Source organism: Ostrinia nubilalis, chromosome 16 (assembly GCF_963855985.1).
Source record: "Ostrinia nubilalis chromosome 16, ilOstNubi1.1, whole genome shotgun sequence".
Lineage (NCBI taxonomy): Eukaryota > Metazoa > Arthropoda > Insecta > Lepidoptera > Crambidae > Ostrinia > Ostrinia nubilalis.
Genome location: NC_087103.1, coordinates 9301195 through 9311731, shown reverse-complemented (window position 1 = coordinate 9311731; position 10537 = coordinate 9301195). Strand labels below are relative to the sequence as shown.

At 35.7% G+C, this 10537-nt stretch overlaps 1 long non-coding RNA gene across 1 annotated transcript; it reads right to left on the bottom strand.

The window, feature by feature from the left end:
• Nucleotides 1-1104, bottom strand: LOC135079133 (uncharacterized). The gene is made up of 3 exons (XR_010258743.1): nucleotides 660-1104; nucleotides 324-553; nucleotides 1-141 (listed from the first exon to the last, which is right to left on the bottom strand). It is a non-coding gene; the product is annotated as an uncharacterized LOC135079133 (long non-coding RNA).
• Between the last annotated feature and the right edge of the window lie 9433 nt (nucleotides 1105-10537).

The following is a 10537-nucleotide window of genomic DNA, read 5'->3' as shown; positions in this document are numbered from 1 at the left end:
AGAAACCTACTGTTATTCGGCCAATATCAGGGCAAATGAATCCTCGTCCCATCATGTGTTTGTTGGGGCTCCACAGCATGTGTAGCAGCTCGATCAGCTCACTGCCACTTAAGGATGACATATTTGGTCAGATCCCCGCAGCTGAAACAAAGAAATTAATTATGGTATCATTCAAAATTCATTCTTTAAGATATTGAGATGTGATGTCAATTTTTATCTATCAGTAAGAAGTATTTGTATAGAAAAAAATATACACTTTGTTCAAATATATCAAGCCAATGTCTTTAATAAAATATAATGAAAATAATTATAAAAAAACTTACTTGACGAGGTGAAATCTGTTCCATTATTACATTATTTTCGAATATGTGATTCTCTTTCCATGTTAATATGCAGTCTATAGAACATATTTGTAACAAAGACAATCCACGTTAACAGTGACCAGTGCTAGAGGTTGCTTCTTCATTTGAAATATTATTTGTCCTTGATTGGTGCAGAGCCACACCGTGGCCACGGTCCAACATGAGTGACAACATACACTGCTGTTATCAATCTAAAAAAAAGTTTTATTAGGATTATGGTAATCTACGGTAAAGGTAGTTGATTAAATACATTGTAAAAGGTATTCAACAAGTCCACACGCTCATTCAATAACTTACCAGCTGAGGAGTCATCCACTGACATTATAACCAACTGAACAGCTCTAGGCTATGTCGCCTCCTCTGCATCATGTCAGCTATACAATTGATACATATCATAGGTTCCTCATGAGGTTGAGGAATTGCTAGTTGCATTATCCAAAATCGGGCTGGGGTTAACATTGGGGCTCGGGTCGGAGTCCATACGTAAGCCGTGGTCGGCGTTTAGGCAAGGTTCGATGTCCGAAAGTGAGCCATTGGTCATTGGTTGAGTGAGATTCGTAGTTCGAGAGTATGCCAGGGTCATCGGGAAGGGAAGCATCGAGGACCATGGTCAAAAAAATAAAGACGTCAAAAGGGAAACTTATCCAACACTCTTCTGCTTTTATTTTGGCAAAAACTTGGTTTTGAGAACTAAACAACACTCACGATGAAAAATACAAAACAAAGCGAATGACAGATAACAGCTGTGGTAATATTTTCAGTGTTGCCATGCTAATAATGTGGTGATGAATAAAAATAATCGATATAAAAATCGATTGTATTTTTGATGACTCGAAATAAGGTGTATAATAAGGTGTGTGTAAAATAAGGTTTCATTTAGTTATTTAAATATTTTTGGTAGTGTTATTAGAATATTAAAAAGGTTTTATAAATGTCATTTTAATGATTACGTATTTAAAAAAATAATAATTATCATAGTCAAACAACAATCGATATGAATCGATTCTTACCGATAAGATTCATTTTGGCAACACTGAAATGAGTGTTAAAGACAGGAAGTTGTAATTATCACATAAAGTACTATTTAAATTGGATTTTTATAAAGGCAAATTGACACAAAGTTACACTAAGTGAATACTTTAAAAATTAATTAAACATTTTTGGCAAATTCATATTTTCATTAGCAGCTTGTCCACGCCAGGCCAGAAATGAACATTGTCCTTTATATTTAAGTGCATAAATGTAAAAATGGCTTCATAGTGCACAAAATTGGCAATAGGTGGCATACTAATGGTTACTTTTTTAGCGCCTAGTTTGAAATGTGATTGAACGATGACAACTAACAACAGTTGTCAGTTAGGTAAAATTTTATTTTAGTTGGAAAAAGACAAAAAGTGGTAAATGGGTTAACGTGCGGGGGCTGCAAAATCATGTTGTGACGTCACGCGCAAATATTGGAAATTTTTGAAAATTTTAAAAAGTCCGTTAAACTTCTCGAGGCTCTATCTTCGGTAATACTGGATGGATTGAGGTGAAATAAAAACTAGTGATTGTGATCTAAACTTTAAATTAAGTCATAATTTAACTTAATATTACAACTTATGCGTGTTGTCCAATATGTACGTTTCCATAAGGAACGAGTCTTGATGTAAACTGAAATAATCGATATCACTGAAACAAGACCTCAGAGTCATTTACCTAATTTGTGCAATAAGGCTGAGTTGCACCACCTCATTTTGACCGTAACTTTAACGATAACCGGCGTTTTTTGTATGGAGTTTGACTGATTTTTGACGTTTGTCAAAGTTAAAGTAAGATGGTGCAACCCTAAGACTTTTAAAAACGATTTTACACGTCTCAGTATAATTTTAACCCTACTACTGCTTCGGGGAAATAAGGTAGGGCAGTTCTGAGAAAAAGCAGAGCAAAAAACTCAGTCATTTTTATCTCTGCTTCAGTCGATGGTCTGAGATTAAAGTACACTTTCTGAAAGAAACGAATGAAAGTTCATGTTCAACAAGAATAATGGTCCACCAAAATGTCATTGATGCAATTAAATTCATAACTTTCATAAAAATGAATGTTCCGCACAATGAAAATAATCAAAGTAAAAGATATTATATTACGTCTGCTTGGAGCAGTCAAGATGGCGACAACATTCGCAGTCCAACAATCTTGTAAATGAAATTTGATTTGAGGGCGAACACTGTGTAAACATTTACACACGACCAAACTATTGCGCTAAGTGGTTACCGCGGCCGCCAATGTATTTTATCAATTAACTAACGTTTTCTTAATGGGAAATCCATAAATACAACTATTTATTTATTCAATTAATAATTAAGGGAACGCGGGTCCGGTTCTCACCGCCGCTTGACTATTGTGGTGAGCTCACTCGTGATACAAGCATATTTAGCTTAGTTCCATTGACTGGTATAATGATGATGTGACGATGATAATAAATAATAATAATAAATAAATAAATATCTTTCGACAATTTCACACAGCGCTATCTAGCCCCAAAGTAAGCAATTAATATGCTTGTGTTATGGGTGCTAGTTTAACGGATATACTACATATATACTTTTTAAATACATACATATTATACATAGTAATTAGTAACACCCAGACCCGTCACAGAAATTAAAATTCATCATTTCAATTTCTGCCCGGCCGGGAATCGAACCCGGGACCTCTCGGCATAGTAGTCCGTTTTAGAACCACTATCTACACCAAACGGCCGACATAATAAGGGAAACCTGAGAGGGAAACCCTTCAGGACAGGTCAGCAAAAAAACAGTTTTTTACCCTATTTTCATTTAAAAAATGTTATTTTTTACTTAATAAGAACGTACCTAACTGTAGCATGTTAATTTTTTTCGCTTAAATTCATAAGGTCTCTAATGGCCCAGCTAGTCTGCGATAACGGGCAATAGCCCATTACAGCACGGAATGCTGCTAGTCGATTCGCCCGTTTCCATAACATGGTGCGTTGGGTATCTCATCACATTGTAATAATAGTTTGGCACGTGGAGGTAATAATGTTCCAGTCGCCATTCCCTGACGAATTGTTTACTAAATAATGCCATTGCATGCTGAGATTTGGGCAGAGGTGATTTTATACGAGTTGTGAAAACTATGGGTATTGAAAGAAAGTTTTAGTTCGGGTCAAGAAATCTTTAATAAAAAAAAGTATAGCTTTAAGCTCAGTCGTGTTTTTTTCTGACTTTTTAAACCTACCTTTTCTAAAAAGATACTCTGTCGAAAATGAAAGTGAATTATTATTTTTAACCATTTTCTTTTTATCTAAAAAACTAAATATCTTCAAAGCTAATTCATGAATTTTAAAAGTTCGATATTTTCAAATTGTATAGGTATTTAAAATTTAGTTTGAGAAATCTCTCTCTATTTGCTAAGAAATTTTAATAACTGATTCATGAAATTTTACTAAAAATTTTGCTTTAATAGAGTAAGGTGTCCCACAAAAATCTTCACAAATCATAGACACCATTATTGATCTTTAAGTACCCACGAGTACAGGCATTCAGGTGTATTCTTGCACAATAAAAGGAGTTATTTAACTTTGGGCATTGAAGCGAAATATTTTTAAGTATGCTTGTTTTTTCCTCGGACTACTAAAAAATAAAGTGGCGCAGTAGGTTTATTGGAGTAGGTATTTAAGTCTCTGTAACTTCATATAATAGGGAAGTTCCCAATACGGGCTTGAACGTTCGAAACCAATCTGAATTAATGAGACCTAACAAAGGTGAGCGAATTTCTTCCGCCACTTATCAAGACAGCCGATATTATGTTATCTTGAAGTAGTGGCAGGGAAAGCAATTTGGGACGTGTAAGTGCTCTGAAAATGGCTAACATAATAATAAAAATACTATATTTTGCTTGGTTTAGAAACATAGTTTAAGCTTACAGCTTCATGCTTCGATGGGACAAGAGATTGGTTGTCTCGTAGGATTTTTTAAGTAAAGTACGGCCAACTAGCAGCGATACAAAAAGTCGATATGTCTGTCTAGTTGACAATATACAGAGTGTTAGGTAAATAGGTATATGAGCCGACACTAGCCCATGTTAACATGGGCATATAGATGGTATGGTGAAGTCAGAAAATTGATATCTTCATTTTAATTATTTAAATTTTCATACAAATCGGATTTTATAAAAAATATTTTGTATGAAAATTAATAAAAATAAAATGCAGATATCAAATTTCTGACTTCACCATACCATTTATATGCCTATGTTAACATGGCCTAGTGTCGGCTCCTGTATTCTGTCTCTTCCCATCTTGTGTATTAGTCGTAATGTCTCGTTCTCCCGCCAAAATATGTCAAAGTCAGACGGGTTCACCCATGACATATTGGGTTTGTTTACATTTGGTATCGCTTTTCGTTGGCCGTACGGTAGGTAATTTATGCAATTGTAGAAATAAAAAGAGCAATCCTACTTAACTTTTTTTACACTGTGTGGTGCTCAAAGAAAATCTAAAAGTTGGCCATCATTCCAAAGGTTTTTTCGAGTGCTCAGTGATTCAGCGAGGCAGTTACTGTTGACATCTCGGCAGACTGCCGCAATCTTATTAAAGGAGGCAAATAAACAAGATTATTTCCAGGGTTCAATGTCTTTGCCCGAGATTAAGCCACCACTTGGTTTTTTACTTTTTTATTCAATTCATTTTATACTTTCACGAAATATGGGTTTGCTCAAGAGCTAGCTTCGCTTTTGTTAAAGTTCTGGGAAGGATGAAGGTTATAGTGTAAGTGTGAGGACGGACCGTGTTGGGTTGATAACAGTTGATAGGCGGCTTGGGACGAAACTACTTGCCCTAATTATGTCCGTGTCAGAGCCTAAATACTGTTTCTGCCTTTCTAGGAATTGGGTGAACTACATACTACATTTCATTAACGCTCCCTATACATTTAGACTATTATATTAATTGGAAATATGCGCCACAAGTATGGTACCACAACAATACCCAGGAACCAACTATTTTAAAAAGCTAATTCTTAATTTGCCTTAATATTTGAACTTGGACTTGGCACTTCAGTGCGCCACAACACGTCCGCGTCCCTTCGCGTTGTGAATATTAACGTTTATAGGTCACGAAACCTTCCGAATTTACTCGTATACTGAGTAAATTTTCACGATACAGCTAATAGGATATCTTTCTACTGGCAGTAAATAGAGTGAATAACATTAATAGCCGGCAATGTTCCACGTTCCTGTCTATTTGTTTAGTAAAGTCAAAAGCACATCAGAATATACATACAGGGTGTTTCATGTAAGGTGTCAAGCCGAAGGCAGGTAGATGAGGACTAGACCTATCGATTTCACCCCCATGTATGTTCTACGATTTTTCGTAGTTTAGAAGTTATCGTTAATCTTGTAACTTTTTATATAACCTAGTTTTCTTTCTAGTTTCTAGTCTAACTTTTTATATAACCTGGCTTTAAAAATTATTATCTTTTTTTGGGTTGACTTTTCTCAGATTTCTTTTTTTTGACAAATTCGTTATTAATTGTAGACGTTTGAAAAAAATAATCACCTTCCTATCTTTGATGCAAGATACAAAATTTTTGCTAGAAACATAAAAAATATGCTTTTAGAATATTAAACACCCTGTATAGGTACTTACATTTTTTTGTAAAATAACTCTTGTTACAACTACACAAGATCTAGAAAAGAGTGTTAGCTTGATGTGCCGTCATCTGTACGTAGAATCTTGGTTACCTAATTTAATTGAGAACATTGAGGGACCCGTAATATTTCCAGAAGTTTGTACGAATGTCTTTGATTCTTTCATGCGAAAAACATAACGTATCTGTTTTGAGGAAACTCTTGATTTTCACTTTAAGTAAATAGTGTGGTAGGGGGCTTTTTTCTTAGAAGGGAAATAGCTTCAGCATTCACGTCGAAAAGGAATTTGTTTCGCTTTTTAAATAATAAGATTACCTCTCTTTTGCTCCACGCATTTTGAATAGGTAGGTATACTTACCTACTTGCGAAAAGAACCACTTTTCTAAGTAGGTAGTTTCTTGGGCTGCCTGCTGCTTTCAGAAGCTCTGTAACAGAAATCCAGACCAAAAGTTTTAGTCTAGGCTGACTTATACTTCTTTGGTGACGTAGTAAGTCAGTCAGGCAGTAGTAGGTATTTCTATCGGATACTTAGCAATAACTAGTACATAATAAATTACTCCACTAACTTTCCTGTAGCAAGTTCAAGCTTAAAGCTGAAGCTCAATATTGCTGACGAGCTCGACTTGTTTGTTTCATCTATCACAAGCTGGTCTTTTAACTTCAGTCGAGTTAATTTATGTAATTTATTATGCTAGTTCTCCCACAAACGTTAATTTATGTTTCAATCAATCTAGTACAGGTAAATGAGAATCTGCCAAAACGCTGAGTGATAATTCTTTGTTCATTTTTACTCAGTTTTTTACGAGCGAAGCAAAGCTTCTGACTTGCCGACAGATGTTGTGTTTAGCGAAAGAAATATCAAGGTTTTACATTTGACCTATTTCATATTTGTAAAGTCAAATAAAAATAGCTAACTATTATTAGAGGGCCGGTAGATCTATTCTCATAAATAAAACACTGGATACTCATCTTTCACATTATATTGCCTTATTTTAGATACCTACAATTCATCACTTAGCACAAAAGCGCGCGGAGTCGTCTCCGCGCGTCCCTCTATTCTGACGTTTTATCCTAGTGTGACATTGTCAATGTCACTATGACAGCATCTCATTGGCCACAATGATACCGTTATTTTAACGTTTTAGATTTTTCATAATTAACACTATAAATAAAAATCCAATGAGTCGATCGCGGCGCCTCTATAAGCCTCTAGCAGTCGTCTATTTTTTTTTATGTAAATCTTATTTCGATTTATTACATAACACGAAAATGGTTTGTGATTTCTGACTGTCTGATCTGCTTATTAAGGTACAGCCAAAACTATGGAGCGTGGGAATTGATCAATAATTTCATATTTGATATTGAGAACAAAGGGTCTCAAAGGCAACATTTATTATGTATTAGGTACGAGTATGTAGGTAATTATGAGTCTAGAATTACAGCTTTCGGCTGAATAGCTAGAGACTAACAGACATCATGTAAAATACCTATTACATTAGATGACGAGTTTGTTCTTCTCAATTTCAAATGTCATGGAACGTGAAAGTAAAAAAATATAGGTAATTTCATAATTTATAACGTAAACAACCTTTAAGGAAGGATTTTGAGGGGAAAACGATTTAAGTGATTCCCAAGAAAACTCTTTGTTATTACAATTTAAAAGCATCTTGACTTATAAATATAACTTAAAATACACGTGTTTTAAGATTGATTGGTTATTAAATAAGGTATCCGTCGTTCAAGGAAACGATAACTCGATTAAGTGATACCACAGAATAATAATAAGTACCTACTGTAATACTAATTTTATAAAAACAATATGTTCCAAACCAGGGAAAATTGTTAGTCTGACATTCGCAGACTAATTTCCTCGTAACTAACTATACAAGATTACGTTATTGATGTAAAATAATTGCTCCATTTCCAATATCTCAGCGAATACGCAAATATTTGTTAATAGAATTACTAAAATAGAAACGATAATAGATACTCGTCATATTACTGTTTGAGTGGCCTACATAATTTATTATATGAGGCAAGTGGTACGAGGCACTTGAACTAATTATTGATTGTTGCTTTGCTCGACAACAATTGCTCTTTATAGGCTCTAATTTTAACATAATAAATGAACATGTTATTACAGTAAATTTTCTTGTATAATCCCATTAATTGTATTAGAATTCCATAAACTTAAATGGCAGTGGGCGGGGCTAGGGTTGCCAGGCGTCCGGCTTTAGCCGGACATGTTTGGCTTTTTAGGGACTTGTCCGGCCAAATATTGCCTTGTCCGGCCTGTCCGGCTTTTGTTAGGCTTTTTATTTGGTTGCTGTGCCAGGCAAAAGTCGAGCCACAGAATCATATGAAGCGCACGCATCAGGATGTTGGTGAGCAACCGATGATGATAGTACTCACTCATGAGCTGACACTAATTGCAACCCCCCCCCCGGTCACATGTCCGGCTTTTAGGGTAAAATGTCCGGCCAAATGAAGCACAAAGTCCGGCTTTTGTGATTTTGGACCTGGCAACCCTAGGCGGGGCACATAGCTGGTAGAACTGTGGCCGTTAAGACAGATTTTTTTTCGAGGCGACGACGGACCGATGACGGTGGTGTGGGCAGGGCCTGCCCGGCAGGCCTACCACCCGGTGGGACGACGATCTGGTGAAGGTTGCGGACCACCTAGATGCGGGTAGCGCTGGACCGGCCGTTGTGGAAATCCTTGGGGAAAACATATGCCATAGTATTCAGCTTAATGAAAAAGCGGCTAGCGGTAGACATATCCACCCGAATCTACAGCCAGGCTGTCAATTTAAAAAGTAAAGTTTGGTAGTCCCTGAGGATGGCTTAATTTTCTCGGGCCCATAACGAAATTAATTAACTAATTAAGAAGCTGCTTCTTTTGAATAATAGTAGCAGAGGTTCGGGTTCTGTCGGGCATCGCATAGGTTAATGTGGCTCGTCCGAGCCCTTTTTTGCTATGTTAACTTTTTTTTACATTTCTGATAGGTACTTTCTTTGAATATTTGAAGCTTTAGGATTTCATAAAAAAACAAACTAGTAAAGTGGACGTCTTAGATTAAAATACGTTAAGATACGACCTAATAGGCACCTAATAGGTATAGTGAAAAAATGCAATGAAATTAGAAACATCTAAAGACACACTGCTGAATAGAGCCGGTGGGTGCGGTGATTTTAATTAAGCGTGTTTAAATAAAAATTCTCGTGTGTAACTTAAACTTACCTGAGGTGTATTTTAAGTCTTTGCCAAACCCTCAGGTCACCTCAACTCAAACCGTAAAGAGACCAGCTTGTACAGAACGAAGTGACAAGACGAACTTCGCCAATCAAAGTTGAAGTACAAAATCGTGTTGAGCAATGTGCATCATAAACCAGACGAATGGCTCCTTAACTCACCGAAATAACAGTAATAAATGTTAACACTTTCCAAACTTTGTCCTCCAGTTGTGTTTTGTGAATCTTTCTCGGTTCGCAGTTCGCATTTCACAAGTGCTCCGCAGTTGGGGTTTGCACATGTCGCTATTTTTCGTGGACATTTCTTTTGAATTGTGCATTAACTGTGTCTTGTATTTTTTCCTTTTAACTTCACCAATCACTATTATAATCCGGGCCTTTTCAAGGCGAGTGTGAATAGGTACTTACAGGGCAGATATGTACCATCCCATTTGTATCTCACGTAATATCAGGTGCGATTGCGGTCAAACACCTGCCTTGTTCTGCATAAAAAATCTTCTTTTTACTTTTTCCTTTACATACAGACCTTATGTAAGACCTTATGAACTAACGTAGAAAGTATTTAAGTAGGTATAACGTATTTGTAAGATATAAATAAAGATTTTCTTTATATCCTACCATCTTTTGGCCACCCCAGACACGTCGCTAATGCCTCCTGTAATTTTTCACGGCACTCTTGTGGTTAACCTCTGATGTTTTGTTATTTATTTTATTTGTTTCATTTCTATACTCGTAGTTGTTGTTGATTAATTCAATCTTGAACAGGGTCAGGGACTCAAACTGCTTACTGTGCGGGATGTTCGATTTTTTTTTCTAACCGGTCACTCATCGTTCACTGTACAATAACTTTTTTCATAGACTTAAATCTCACATTCTTGTGCCTAAATTACCTTACCAAAATAAGTAAAGTACCTAAGTAGTAAAACAGAATAAACAAGATTGATATATTTTTAATGATCAAGTCAAATGCTCTATTGTATACTTTAGAATTTAAGATCTAAGTCATTTGTCAATTGTAAACAGATATACACATAAAATACCACTTCACACACAGACATTACTTCTTCTTAAAAAAAGAGAAAACGCCCTGTACGTAATAGAATTTGTTTAATTAAATGACACACTGGCTGTAACACAAAGTGTCTGTAAAGTTGCGAATTTCCGTCAAAGTTCTAGCCAATTTTAATTTAACGAGTTCCATTATTACAACGAAACAAAAAGTGAGCATTTGTACCTTTACAATTAATTACCGTAGACTGATGATGATTCATT